Raw genomic sequence first — 15,328 nt, 5'->3', positions numbered from 1 at the left:
CCTAATGATGTTTTAATTTTGCCTTTTTACAAACAGTAAAGAGTAAAGGCGATGCACCAAAGGTCCCTGAATGGACTCGAACCGGTGACATTGCGATTAAATGGATGGTGTCATCGAAACAAACAAAATACAGAAATCTCTGATTTGAAATAAACAAAACTGTTCAAACGCTGACAGAAAATGTTGTGGTCATGTAGGACCCCATCGCTCACAGTAAAAAGCTGATTGAGAAAAAATTATTTGGTGCCTTTGATGAGATTGCATTAACTTTATCATTATATAATCCATAAAATGTTTTTCTACATTGTACCAGGCATCCACTTAATCTTCTACATCGTGACGATCCTGCTTTCATACACAAGATTGTCTGTATTGGTGCAGTCAACTATGCTCCGACTCAGCTTCTATAACTATTAGAGGCAGCGCACAACCCCCCAAGGACATAAATAGAAAAGTCAGAGGCCTTGGGCTTTTATGTTAAATATACCAAAGGTAGGCTCAGACGCAGAAGTTATGAAATTTTAAAGATACACAGAACAACCATTTGATGCAGGAGCCAACAATTATTTCTCTGAAGCAAAGATGAGGGTTTGTCGCTATGGAGATAGAGTTTTTTTTTAAGCCAAAGACAAAAACTGTAATTGTAAAAGTAATTAAAAGAGTGGAAGCCCTGGTTGCTCTGGTGGGGCTGCTTGTGGAATAGATACAGTTGTAGTAAAGCTCTAATGGAAGTATCTGCATTTTGTACTAATACATTACTATGAATGGCTCAGCCTTCTTTCTATATACTAACTGTTTTATGCCATGTTGAGGAAGAGCAACTCAGCTATGTGCAGGAATTTTAGCTATTCAGTAGAGTGTAAAAATATCTTGGTAGCTTTAACCGTCATTCGGTGTTGAGTGCTTTTTTTAGTGTGTTTGCTTCTGTACACTAAACTGAACTGTGAACACTGAACTTAAATGTTTTTCCAAGTCTTATCCTCGACTGTTCTTAGGTACAGATTACACCGAGCCGGAGTGGTTTATTGCTCTGCATATTGCAGGCAACAACAACACAAGTATTTGTCCCGAACACCTTCCCATTACTTTCATTTTTAGAAATGGTTGACGGAGGTACATTTGACTATTTAATGCCTGTAAATCAAGATGCTTCTTGGAAAAAATGCAAGCATGTGCACAAATCTCGGTTGATGATTTCATTTCATTTCGACAATTTTTTTGGGGCATTTTAGGCCTTTATTTAGAGGACAGCTGAAGACATGAAAGGGGTGAGAGAGGGGGATTGACATGCAGCAAAGGGCCGCAGGTCGGAGTCGAACCTGCAGCCGCTGCGTCCAGGAGCAAACCTCTGTGTTTCATTTTTACATATATTTCTAAACCCAGGTTTCTCCTTTTGTTGCTCTTATTAGGAAAATACCATGCTCAATGATGGTCAATGTTATTTCTATTTTCTGATGCATACTGTCAATAATGGACATATGATGTAAAGGGGCGAGAGGAACCTGACCTAGTCAGCTCAGTTTTGTGGGTTTCACCAAGCTGGAAAAAACACAAACTACACATTCTTGTTTCTTTTGGAGTTACATATTCATCAATCCAAGAATGATCCCTATTTACCATTTATTATAGTAAAAACAGCATTTTTGTTTGCAACGTGTTGGTTCGAGTGGGGTGGAAGTAACGAAAAGGAGAGAATAACATGTAACCCTACAAATATATACAGTATTTCTTATGCAGAGTGCAGAAAACATGATCCCAATCTCTGTTTCATGTATGAAAGCAAATTCAAAGGTAATAAAGATGGGGGATCATGTATAAAAATGTAAAATTTGTATACATAAAAATGTAAAATTAACAAATAAAAATGTAAAATTTGTATACAGAAATCAGATTTTTCTTGTTTTTATACCCATATGATACACTGTTGACCTAAGGGAAAAAGATATCTGGGCGGGGGATGGGAGTGATACATTTGTTGACTGGCACATTATGACATGACCTGAATCTTAAAAAAAAACCAAGGCTTGTTTTCACTTTTTTGCATTTAGCTGCTGTGAAAGCTAATTGCCGCCATCATCTAATAAAGATAAAGGTAATTGGTCACAAAGAGGAAAACATCATTTGACTGGAGCAAGTGTGTAACAATTATGTTAGCGTCAGGAGAGGGGCAGATAGTGGCTCTCCCCTTCCTGATGGCATTACTGAAGCCAGACTGAGGATGGTTGTTAATGGGTCGTAGATGATAGATGAGTTATCATCTGGTGAAAAAAAAAAGGAAGGGGATGGGAGGGGGGAGGGGGGGTCAGCTATATTCATTCCATGATTCACTTCTTTTTTTTTTCTTCCTGCTGCCATCCATTTTTTGTGCAGAAAGATGTATCCCTACAAATCATTTATTAAAATATTTAATTTTACAGGAATATATTTATTAGGAATGTAATTTTGTTTCTGTGGTGAAGGCAATTCATTAAAAAAAAAAATCCTTTAAAGAGATGTCAGCAGTTGATCTCCTGCCAGCTTGGTCAAAGATTTACTGTTCCACCGTTGTTGTTGCTGACTTAAGAACTTGACTTCTGGATGTCATTGCCAGGGTGTGGCTCAAATCCAATACTGTGTGTGTGTGTGTGTGTGTGTGTGTGTGCGTGTGTGTGTGTGTGTGTGTGTGTGCAGACACAAAGGGAGGACATTTTGCTACCAATTATGTGAAAGTTTTTCTTCATTTAATTTGCAGTATTATGTGTGGAGCTAGCATAAAGCTGTGTTTGAATCTACTCTTAGCAGTATAGCAATATTGCAATATCGAGATGGCCCACTAATGAGCTGACAGGGGAGTGGGAAAAGAGAAAAAGAGGACAGCGTGCTCGTGGCTCGGCATCGACGAATCACAGTTTTTCATGTCCCCTTTCACATAAGCAGCTTTAGATTCAAAACGTAGGACTAGCTGGCTGGAAGGCAAATTATTTGATTTATTACATGTGGCGGCTTTGCTCGGGGGTATGCATATGCGTACAGTCACTCAGGTAGCCCCCTCTGCATTTCTTATAGCTCCCATCACTGTGTGTTTGTATTCTGCATACCTGGCATCGCCTCAGATACATTGAATCAATTGCCTCCACCCACACCAATCATCCACCCCCATACTCATATGTGAGCCTTAGTGAAATTAATGCCGTTGGGACATACACGAGCACTGAGTTTAAAGCAGCCTTGCTCATTGATTGCAGCCCATTGTAATAGCTATGGAAATATATTCAGATAATCATCAGGCTCATTTAGGTATGTGGCTTGCTTATGAACCTGACGTTGCTTTGCGAAGGGAGAGAGAGTTTTTTTTTTTTTTCTTTGCAGCAGCACCAGAGAGCCTCAGAGCAGACAGTACATTTGCTCATCAACCGGTTTCGTTCCAGTGTGAGGTAAAATTATCCAATATTTCATGGTCCGGCCCTTTGAAGGTGGCGTTACTCAGCAATGCTCAATGTGCCATGGAGCCAAAAATGTAATGGTGTTCAAACTGACACCTTATTTTTATTGGTAGATGCAGGCCTGTCTAACCCGCTGCATGAAAAAATAATGACAAATAAGACACTCTTCTTACTGTCTGTTGTCTACTGTATAACTGACTGTGGTAAACAAATCAGTAAACAGCCAATCCTCACGTTTTATCTTACCCTCCTTTATCCTCATGTGGCGGTAAAAAAAAAAAAGCCCGGTCATGCTTGTTGTCTGATAGTGATAAGGTCAAGGTTTATCTGCCCATGGACATGTGGGAGCCCATTGATCCCATTAACAGCATGTGTGAAGAATATTATAAAATGATGAGAACTTCATAGGAGGTCAGGCGAGGATCAATATTAAATCCTATCTCATTTATAATCCTGCTGAGCAGAGAGGCTCCGCTGAGCTTAGCTGCTTAAAGAAGGCAGCGTTTGACAATTTACTTTAATGCTCGTATGAATAAATGTAATGACACACAAATGCTTTGAGATGAAATGTTTTTATTGTCTGTTTGCAGGCACGTAAGTGCTGTTGTCAACAATTTGGCTATAAATATACTGATGGATGATGGAGAGACTTGACCAAAAAAGCGCTCGCACACACATGATGAAGGAAAGTAATGACATTAAAATCAATTTATCAAATGTTTGTTGCATCTCCTGGCAGATTGCTGTTGTGTCCTCGGCTATTTTTAAGGAGATTTGGCTGCTCTTATCTGCTATCTCCACCCTCTTCAACACAGCGTCTTCAGATCAAGGATTAAGTTTCTCATTATATCACTCAGAGGATTAACCCGTTCGCACACTCTCATTTCCCTAAGTCATGAATCTGACCGCTGATGGATGTCAAATTCGATGAGGGGGTTTCATGAAATTGATTTTGAAACAAATTCCAGCTGCGGAGAAACTTAAAATAAACTTTTTCTCCCAAAATGTAGGAATCTAACCTCTGATTTTGTATGTTCCTAAGCCAATAAAGCTGTGAGATTTGTTTGAAGTCATAGATTGAAAGGAGAGCTTGTGGATTTCGGGCCCAAACAGTGAAGGGAGACCACAGGGGTCCAGGTTCCCAGAGCCTGCATGTGTAATCCAGTCTAACATGCATGCAAATCTCATCTGTGCCCGCACACAATGGCTTTTCTGTGTGAAGGAGGGAGGAAGGGAAAGGGGAGGCAGAGAGAGAGAGAGAGAGAGAGAGAGAGAGAGAGAGAGAGAGAGAGAGGAAAAGCTGGAAGAGTGTGTCCACTGTACCAAAACATATGCCATGATAGTTCTTAGGAGACAGAGCATAGACACACTAAGGTCCACAGACTAGTAAGAGTCTTTATCAGGGTTGATATTCAACATCTGCATAATTAATCCAATATCTGTTGAGCTCCCTGCAGAGAAAAAAAATCACTGCATCGCCCGTGGAAAAGAGAATATTGTTAATTCCTGGCATTGCTCTGAGTGCAGTTCTTCTTCTCTGCAGTGCAAAAGCAAAAGTTAGCAACCCAGATCTCAGGGGAAATTAAAAATCTTTGTCTTATCCAGCCAATTAAATGATATACACCTTTTTGTACATGGCTGGAGCGGGCCCCCGGAATCTATTTATGAGCGTGTTGTGGTTACCACTTCTTCTACTCACCGCAGAGAGTTTCACTTCACTTCACTCCACTTTGAGGCTGGAAATCAGGGGTCTAGGGTGAGGGTGATTTTTGTTTTTTCCCAGACACTGAGACACAGAGAACTTACTTTCCATCTGTCTCTATCATATAGATGTATAGGATTAAGACAAATGCTGTTTTAGTCCTCAGCAGAAACTCTTTCATGTGAAACATTGGATTAGATAGTCAGGGAGCCTTTGTGAGTGTCGTCTCAGTCTCCCAATGCCTCCTTTCTCTGGCATCGTATTATTGTGTGTGAACGTGTTTCTGTATGCACGCCACGCCTCAAATTTTATTACTTTTCGATAACTTTATACATGTGTGTGCGTCTTTTATTCTCCCGCGCTAGCACCTCTGCTCTATTGGGACCCCAGTGGGCAGACCATGGCTCAGCAGGGGGCCTTCACTCCAATTTGCCATCGTTTGTCACCATTTGTTCACCCTGACAAACAACATGTTGGCCCTCTGTCCCCTTCCGTTTGGCCACAGTCACACATGGCATCAGCTGCTCTCCTCTTCTCATGGCTCTATTTTTTCCCTTTTCTTTTTAACTGAATAACTTGGCCCCAAATGCTAGCCGGGTTGGACATGTGCTTAAAATAGTTCCCCCTTCAAAGTAACTCATTTCATCTGACATCAATATTGTAGCATGTTACTGTTGCATTATTGATGGTGTGTTTGTCTTGGTGTATGAGATGTTAATTAAAAGATAAACTGGAGCTGCGGCTGTGTGACAGTTTCTTTATCCGGGAGTCAGCTGGCTTCTAGAGATTTCTTTTCTTTGACCCTGTCTTCTTGTCTATTGTTGATGCAGTTAGATGTCTCTACCAGCCTCTAGCTTCATTGTGTACTGAAAAATCTCTATTAAATGCCCTTAGTTTTTAAGGTAATTGCATAATGGGCTTTAAAACCAGTTTATGATAAACTCTAGCTGGACAGAGACATCCATGAGGCCAGCTCGGCTGTGCGCTGACGAATGGGGTCAAGATGTTTCAGGCAGATATGGCAGACATGGCAACCTTCTCCGTGGTCATATAGCTAGATATCACTTTCTTGAATCTTTGCTAGTGTAGCAGAGCAACTAAAACATGTTAAATTGCTCCCCGGCTCCATAAAAACACAGGAAGGTCAGGCAGTTAAAGAGCTTTCTGAGGCTTCCTGGGAGAGTAAAGACTCTCTTTGGATTGCTTGCAAATGGACAAGCAATAAACTTTAGGTGACTTTACGGTGTTAACAGCAAGAAGTGAATCCAGTGAGGGATTTGGTTTCACTCCCCTCTTTCTTCCTCCTCCTCAACTTCTCTCTGATGTTCTCTGTGATAAGGTTTTTGCTGCAAGTTGTGAGATGAACCGACAGATGACCGTACTATTAGTTTGAGTGGCTGGCTGTTTCTCTGGTCACTGAGACCACAGTGACAAATAAGTTGGCAGAGATTTAGACAAGAGGCTCCTTGGCACCGAGGCCCAGGCTGCTTCCTTTCAGCCCCAATGAGGGAATAAGAACAGATGTCTGGTTTGAAGCCACAGAGTTTCACTTGAGCTGTAATTTTTGTCTTGTTTGAAGTGAGCCCCCAGGCATATCTCATTTTCAGCCCTTGTACCAAATCATATGCATACCTTTATTCACATCTTGAAGACTCTCATTACGTGAAATGAAGAGTGTCAGATATGGGGGAAGCTATTAAGGAAGAGCAGCGAGCCCAGTGGTCTGTTGTAATTGGAGACACTAGTGCTGAGATGAGCTTTATATTACCAACGACAGAGTAAATACTGACCTTGCTGTTTTCATGTTTGTGGCCCTGAGGATGTTTTTAGTCTCCGGTTGTGATTCATAGAAAAGTAATGGCGAAACATAAATTCAGAAAAGTATGTTAAAAATATGTTGGCTTTCGCACACAAAGAAGATACTTTAATCATTAAAAAAAATTTATGCATACAAAATTCAACAAGCTTCAAGCATAAGTTAAAGGTGATATTCTATATTTTTGTTATTGTCAACAAATCCCATGAAAAGACCAAAACCAAAAGGGAATTCATCCTACTAACAATTTACGCCTATTCCGCTGTGCCCTAAACCTCCATTCTTATTAAAAAATTATTCAACTATTAAATTATGATGAACATGAGCATTGTAGTTTGTTTTAAATAAATCCCGCATACTGTCTTGCTGCTGTAAATACTCACTGGAGCACCAAATGTGTGTTATATCATTGCTGAAAATAATCCTTCTCATATGCACTATTTGCTCCTGCTTAACTACAGTGCCCAGCTGTTTAAGGACATTTCTGAAAGTTTTGTAACCAGACTAAATGGGGCAGTATACTTCTTCAGGACTGCTTGTCGGATGATTCAATACCTTTGGAAATCTTATCCCCCCACATCTTTATGACGTCTCATTAGAGGGGGTTGTGTCCGATGATTTCTGTTAATTTCCGAAACCGACGATCCAACATTCACACCCACATTTATGTTGTTGCAATCTGTACACAGAAAAGGTAACAGAATTGTTGTGTCAGGAATGAAAAAAAGAGAGTTATTCTTCTTTCCCACTGGTCAAAAAGCCAATTTACAACAACTAATAGCTGGCTTTTGTATGCAGGAGGTTACAATCTGCATTCATTCATGCTACAAATGACCCTGCAGTAGTCACAGGTATGTATCAGCTCCACTTACGATCAGCAGTTATAGAAACATGACATCCGGGTGGACATGCTAATCTCATTAGGGTGGACATTGCTGGCGCGATGCTATGAAGCGCGTCGCCTCTGTCGCTAAATTCCTTCATCTCGGCCACAAATTCTGTCTGTCTCTGTGCAAGCACCGAGTATGAAAGAATGACTGAATAAGTAACTGTTATTAAAAAAAGAAGCAACCACCGTGACCACCTGCTTTCTAGTATTTACTAACCCTGTTTTCTGGTGCATTTGTGACACATTATGACACACACCAGAAAAAAAAAAACAGAATGGTGTACTTGTCTACTGGCAATAGGAAAGGAGTCTATCATATACGTCATATATCATATACGTCATATATCATATACATACTAATTTTGTTGGAGAAAGGGTACTAGAGAGAAAAGTTCAAATCCTGGCTCCTTCCTTACCTTCATGCAGCTGACCAAACATGTCAAATTGCCAGTTCTGACGTTGGAAAGGTGTGGTTAGAGGGGCTCTCCAAACATCAGACAAGCACTTCTGATGAAGCCTACTGGTGGCCTAAGTCTTCAGCCATGCTGGCCTCTCTGTGAAGCTATACTTATAGCACGGCGATACTTCTAAATGCTAACATCAGCATGCTAATATGCTCACTATGACATAGCTAACATGCTGATGTTAATTTGGTGTAATGTTCACCAGCTTAGTTTTGCATGTTAGCATGCTATTGTTTGTCAATTAGCACTAAACACAACGCACAGCTTAATTTTATGTCTAAAGTATTTAGTCATAAATCAAAATATTGCATGCATTGTTGGTTTCGATCTTTTCATTGTATTTGTTGACAACAAAATTAAAGAATATCACCAAATTTATCCTCTATAATAATATCATGAGACATTTATCTTTTCATGTATCCTGTAGATAAAACTGAAGAAAGTCTTTAATGCGTCCAAAAACAGGATCCTCAAGATGATCATTTATCTCTGTGTGTGTGCGATCTTTTGATATATGAGTCCTCCACTTTGATAACTACATTATTGATTTAAATGCAATGAAACCTCATTGGCAAATTCATTTTGATTGACATGAGCAAGCTGATGGTGTCTTCGCTCCTTATTTGATTTATGTTTAAGGTTGATTTTATTGGCATTGCAACTCACCCGGGGGTATTAATGTGAAATGATCTCCATTTGTAAATTCACTCTCCCTTCCCCCCGCTCCACAGGGAGGTCAGAGTGTGTGGATTCAGGGTTTTGCTTTCCAAAAGGCTCCTCTGGTTGAAGGTCTATCTTTTTACACCACAATGCTGCCACAATGTCCATATGTCATCAATCTGATATAAGGCGAGGAAATATTGGTAAAAGTGACAATTCCTAAAAAGATTTTAGGTTTGTAAATTTACTAGTAATGTGAATAATACCATAATATATGTTGGTGTCAATATTAAAAGGTGTTTTTAGGAGAAGTGCAATCAGTGACTATCATATAAAAAGGAATTCTGAGTTGAATTAACTGAGGTATTCTAGCCTTCATTTCATAACCATCCACCACTTTCTAATCAAATAGCCTTCATCAAGAGCTCATCTAGTTGTTGCAAACTATGTTAATGTTTTAAAATGAGCAGAGGATCCACCAGTGTGGTTGCAATCAGCACAGACTTTCATTACTATATGTTAGAAAATAATGGGAAGACACAGCAGAGGAAAAACAAGGCGATCTTCTAATTAAATCAAGCGTGCCCTTCACTTCACTAAACTTCCATATTGTGTTTTTGATCGCGGCTGCTGGTAACCTGAATGGGAAATTTTGAAAAATCAAGTCTACAATTAAAACTCTCTGCAAAGATTAAACTCTGGCCCTTGCTGGATTCATCAGCATCCTTAAATGGAAATCACTCTAGAAAAATGTGTGCTTTATGCAGACAGGAGGTTGACTCATCTTGGACCCCTGACCAGCAGCTGCAGCTATAAGACTTCAAATAGAGGCTTAACCACCATATTTGAAACAGGCTTAAAAATAAACTCATTAATCTTGTTTTGACGCATTTTGTATTCAGGAAAGAAAATACTGGATTGGTGTACATTCTGTTCTAGGTATATAATGTATCACATTATCAAAGATTATTAAAGGGAAGTGTTACAATATAATTAAGGACATTTAATCAAAGTTAGGTGCTCCAGCATGGCTGCATGTCTGGCTATGAGGAGTGCGTCTATAATGGAGCATACAAGAAAAAAGAGACCAAAGAAGATTTCTAATGCTTTATAGATCAGTCATAAGCCATTAATAAGAACAACAGGTGGGTTGCCAGTTTGTAAAAAAACGTTCTTGCAGGTGTTTAGCATTTTTTATTAGGTAATAACACAGTTATAACTGTTGGTAATTCATTAATAAATACTATGTGTTTCTCATTTCATAATAAGCCAGGTGTTAAGTCATAAATGGTAATACGTCATTAATAAAGTTTTTTTTAAATTATTTTTAATAAATGGATTGTGGTCAAAAAGGGTTCTTTCACAACCTGGCAACTCAAAAGTTGTAACTGAGGTATAAAGCATTTCATTAACCATTATTAAAGCCAAAAAAAACCTGCCTCCGACACCTAAAAGTGCAATGAAACGGTCATTCAAGTGGGAATTCCAGGTCGGACATAAGTTCGCTGACATAAACACATCTGACGTCACAGCAACATGGCGCCGCACATGTGAACTGTTTTAGTTGTAAAAACCTGCTGTAACAACGTTGTCACTGCTATTTCCATTCAGTTGATATTTTCTTGATAGAAGTCTTTTTAATACCCCTTTGCACATCAAAACAAATGCACACAACTTTATAATATTTGGCTGTGGTTAACAGTATTACGCACCGCACCCATTATTTTGAGTTGTTGAACATTACTTGCATGAGCAAAGATGAGCAAGACAGACATTTCTCTGTGGTAACTGATGTAGTTAGGCCCTCTGTAGATGCTTGTGAAGCTCAGAGAATTGCCATACAGACATCAGTTTCATCATTGCGGGCGTCAATGTTTTCCCGAGCAGATTCGTTGGGACTACAGATGCACCGATTACAACTTTCTAGGACGATTCCGATTTCCGATTTTCTTTGAGTTAGGCCAGCCGATACCGATTTTAGCCGATTCCGATAAAAAAATTTCTAACCAATTTACACACAAATATTTATTTTCTGTTTTCTGTAATAGAACATTTTGCACAGAACATAGAAAATTTTTTGATCAGATAATGGATCAGTATAAAATAGAGCTATATAAATTACTCCTGGTGTGGGAAATTCACACACATCTAAAGTGCAATGTTAGAACCATTTCCTTCTTTTCACATCCAATATCCAACCAAAAATGTGATTTAGATTTTTGGTGTCGTCCCTCCACGCCCTACCTTTTCCTTGCAGGTGTTGCATATTGCAAACTTGTTATCTTCTGCACACACGCCGAAGAATTTCCAAACAGCTGACATGTTGCAGGTTAATTCACGAGGTTGCCTACATGTGCGAGAATAGCGCGGACATGCGTTTCACACCGCGAGCGGGTACGCGCGACACACGGCGGAAAAGTTGAGAGAAAGGAAAAAAAGTGTGTGCGTGCTTCTTTGAGAACTGCAACTCATATAACTTATGTTGTCAGTTAATTGTAGCATTGACCGGCATGAAATCGGCATGTGTCAGACTGACCTGCCGGTCGCCAGTAATGGCCGAGCTCGTGAAAACCGGCCAATTCCGGTCACCGGCCGGTCTATCGGTGCATCTCTAGTTGGGACGCATAAGATCAAAAATCGGGAATACCGACTCAGAAATAATTGCAACGGATTGCAGCATTAAACCCTCCCTGTCTGATAAAAATGTGTATCCAAGCCCAATTTGTGATAACCCCAGTGACATCACTATGACATCATCAGGGTTATTTTGTTAAACTTGACAAAGCTCCTTCAGAGCCACAGAAGACATTATACAACATTACACAAGGCTGAGTCGTGCTCACCGTGACTATCAGATTGACTTTGACACACACATATCGCACTCTTCTGTCAGCCACTGTTTCTCAGTCTGATTGTTTATACCAGAAACAGCAGGAAAGTCTCTTCTTCTTCTTCTTCAGTCCTCCTGCAATCAGATGACAGGGAGTCTGAATTCCTGCCAGCCCTTGGATGACCAGGACACAATGGCGACACGAAAACTCACAAGAGAACATATAGAGTTTATGGAAACAGAAACGCTTTTTTAACTACACTGAGTCTGCCTTGGTGGAAAAATGTCTGTGTTCTTGCCAAGAGAAGCTTGCAGGCTATCAACAGTCACCATCAAGAGAACTGACCATCACTCAAACATTTAGTACAGTAAGGAAAATAATTTATCTTCAACAGTTAAATTAGTTTATGTTCTGGCATAATGCTAATTTGAATTTTCTCTTATATCTTTGAGGCAATATTCTAACTTATTCTTGACCTCCAGCATATGCCATAATGAATTTATTGTTTGATCGATAAATTGTGTTAATTTGGTCTCAAGGGACACATGATGCTACATACTGCATGATCCTGCCAGACAGACAGACAACTGAAAACCATCAACTGTGACTCAAATGCAATGATTGTAATTATTATGATCATTCTGTGAGACATGTGAGAGCATCTGTGTGTGACAACAACATGAACTTATCTGTCAGTTTACCATCTATAACACAAGAACAGGTGTGATGTGAAAATAAACATATACTGAGTGAAACCTGCAGATACAACAAAGCAGACTGACTGATTTAAAACATTTCCACAGATTTGTGTTCAGTGTAAAAAACATGCAGCCTCCCTTGTGCACATAACAAGACAAAATCATAGGATTTAGCAGGTTCTACTTTGCCTTCTGGCTGTATAGGTAATATTTTTGTGGACATTTACATTTCCATTAGCATAGGGAAAGGCCCATTTACATGTTTTAGTAAAGTCTGCTTTCAAGTTGGTTGTGTTTATTAATTTAGCTGCAGCTGCTGAGTCAGTCTGGCTGAGATCCTGAAATCACATATACAGCTCAACACTCCCTCGCTAAACAAAATGTGCAAATGATGCCGCAAAACAATCTCTGTGTATAATGAAATGCACAGTGCAATGCCATATCTCGATTTTAACATAAGATTAGATTTATAAAACATATATTACTGATCATTACAAATTGAGGTTTATTAATGCTACAACACTTGCACAACATGTTCAGTAAAGAACAAGTCCTGAAATCCCTCGTCCTCATGCTGAATCTCCCATCTTCTACTGACTTTTCGTTATCCTTACAAATCTCCCAGTGTGCTAACAAGCCGCTACGCTCAGTGAGTGAACAGACGGAGCTCAGGGGGGAGAAGAGGATCAGAGAGACTTGGAGCTCTTGGGTTGGTGTGTGCTTAGAGATTCACTTTTTTTCCCACTCCACATACAGCTGGGGCTCAATTAGTGTCCATTTTTACTAATTAAGTACACGCGGCCTGAATCAGTGGTGCAAAAACACGTTGTTTGTGAAATCATACGCTGTATCCGGCGTGCTGCCCCTGAGGCAGGCTGGAGGCCCTTCTACTGTACATTGCTTTTCCTCTTCCTCCTTTTCTCTCTATTCATGTGCTCAGAGACAAAGAGAGGAAATAAAGCATTCCCAGTGGTTTACTATAGGCTAGCTGGGAATGCTTTATTTCCTCTCTTACTTAAAAAAATGCTTTATTTCCTTTCGTCCTTAAAAAAGGACTTGATATAGTAAGTCCTTTTTTCCAAGTCTTGTTTTTCACAACATCCTACATACAAGAAGAGCAGTTTTTAACAAATTAGGGTACAGTGTCGATATTTAATTTGATACCTTTTTAAACTGGAGCCCTTAAACGTCTATTTCTACATCCGTTACTGTACAGTAGCACCGTGCTAAAGCCAAGCTACAGCCATGGTAGTGGAGTTTTGTGCATATTTCCCTAACAATGTGTAGCAGAGTAAGCTTGGCACAGCAGATAAATCCTAAAGAACTTGAAGAAGAGACCCAGTCACAGACATTTACAGTGTGAAACTACCCTCAATAGTGTCTGAAGTTAACACTTTGTAGTATGATATGTGTTAAATTGCTACCACAGAGAGACTTGGGTCCGAGACTGTCAATCTCCACACACCATCTGCGTATGGTATTAATTTCCCAGACAAGACGACGGCCCTTCTGCAGAAGGGTCAGACTTCTCCAAAATGATCTGTCAACCCCTTCATCCCCTGTCGCACTCTTATCAATGCTGCACACTTCCCTCTCCACTGTTGCCATGGCTACGGTTTGGCAGGGATGAGCGGTATCAAAAGCGCTCTGGAGTTTAGCGAAGTCTCCTCTCCACACTTACCTCTGTTATGTTGCTCTAATCCCTTCCTTTTGATCTTCTTTTGATGGAGACATTAAACCTGGAGGAATTCAGGATGTACCTTACAAAACCTTATGCTACTGTTTGGCTGGATGAGACGCTGATTCTCCACAGACTGATGCTCTGGTCCGGCCGGGCTGCTCTCTTCCAGCTAACAGATACCACCTCATTATCTGCAGTTCACAGATTGCAAACCGCTTGCAGTCGGGAGCACAGCTTTCTTCTACTCCACTCTTTGAAGCTGAAGCAATAACAATGAACTGCAATATTTCAGCTTGACGAACACTTTAAAAAGTAGCACTCTTTGTGCTGAATTATGACTTTAATATACTTTGTAAGCTGTGGACAAAAAAGGCTGACATCTAGCTTTAAACAAGACTAAGAGTCCACACAGCCATGTGGCTGAACTTAATAGACACAGCTAATGACAGCATGCTAACATGCCTTATAATTCCCATATTTAATGCTGTCTTTTTTAAACTTTATCCTTGCACTGCATTATAGTTTTTATATTACTATGTCTACATTATTCTCTTATATTGTCCATATTTAATGCTGGTCTCTAGACTTTATCCTTGCACTACAGGACTTATTTGCACTACACACACCCTCTCATAGAGCACCTTACCATGCATACTGAATCACAGGGTCAGTCCCTGCCCTGTCACTGCAAGCGTCGCATGCTTATACATCCCTTAGTACATTCATGTGGATTTTTTATTTGGTATCTTTACTTTTATTGTCCATATTATTCATGTGGATTTTTTATTTTATCATCCTGTTTATGACGTGTGTGTATGTTGTGTGTGATGTCTTTAAGCTACTGGGACCTTGAATTTCCCCTTTGGGATCAATAAAGTATCTATCTAACATGCTCACAATGATAATGCAAACATGCTAATGTTCAGCAGGTTCATAACTGTGTCTGTAATCACTGTCTATTTAGTGCACTATAGTGCACAACATGTGTCTGAATTCTAAGGGTGCTTATGAGTCCACTAGGGATTCATATTTTTCACGAAAATTAGACATTTTCTGTACTGGGAGCAGAAGCACACTATCCTGTGAATCCTGGGAAAATGACTTGTTTTTAAGGTATAACTTCAGCTCCAGTTAAAATGCATTGGTCATATTACAAGCAACACTA

Source organism: Perca fluviatilis, chromosome 11 (assembly GCF_010015445.1).
Source record: "Perca fluviatilis chromosome 11, GENO_Pfluv_1.0, whole genome shotgun sequence".
Classification (NCBI taxonomy): Eukaryota; Metazoa; Chordata; class Actinopteri; order Perciformes; family Percidae; genus Perca; species Perca fluviatilis.
The sequence above is the reverse complement of the archived record's forward strand: the minus strand, read 5'-3'. Positions refer to the sequence as shown.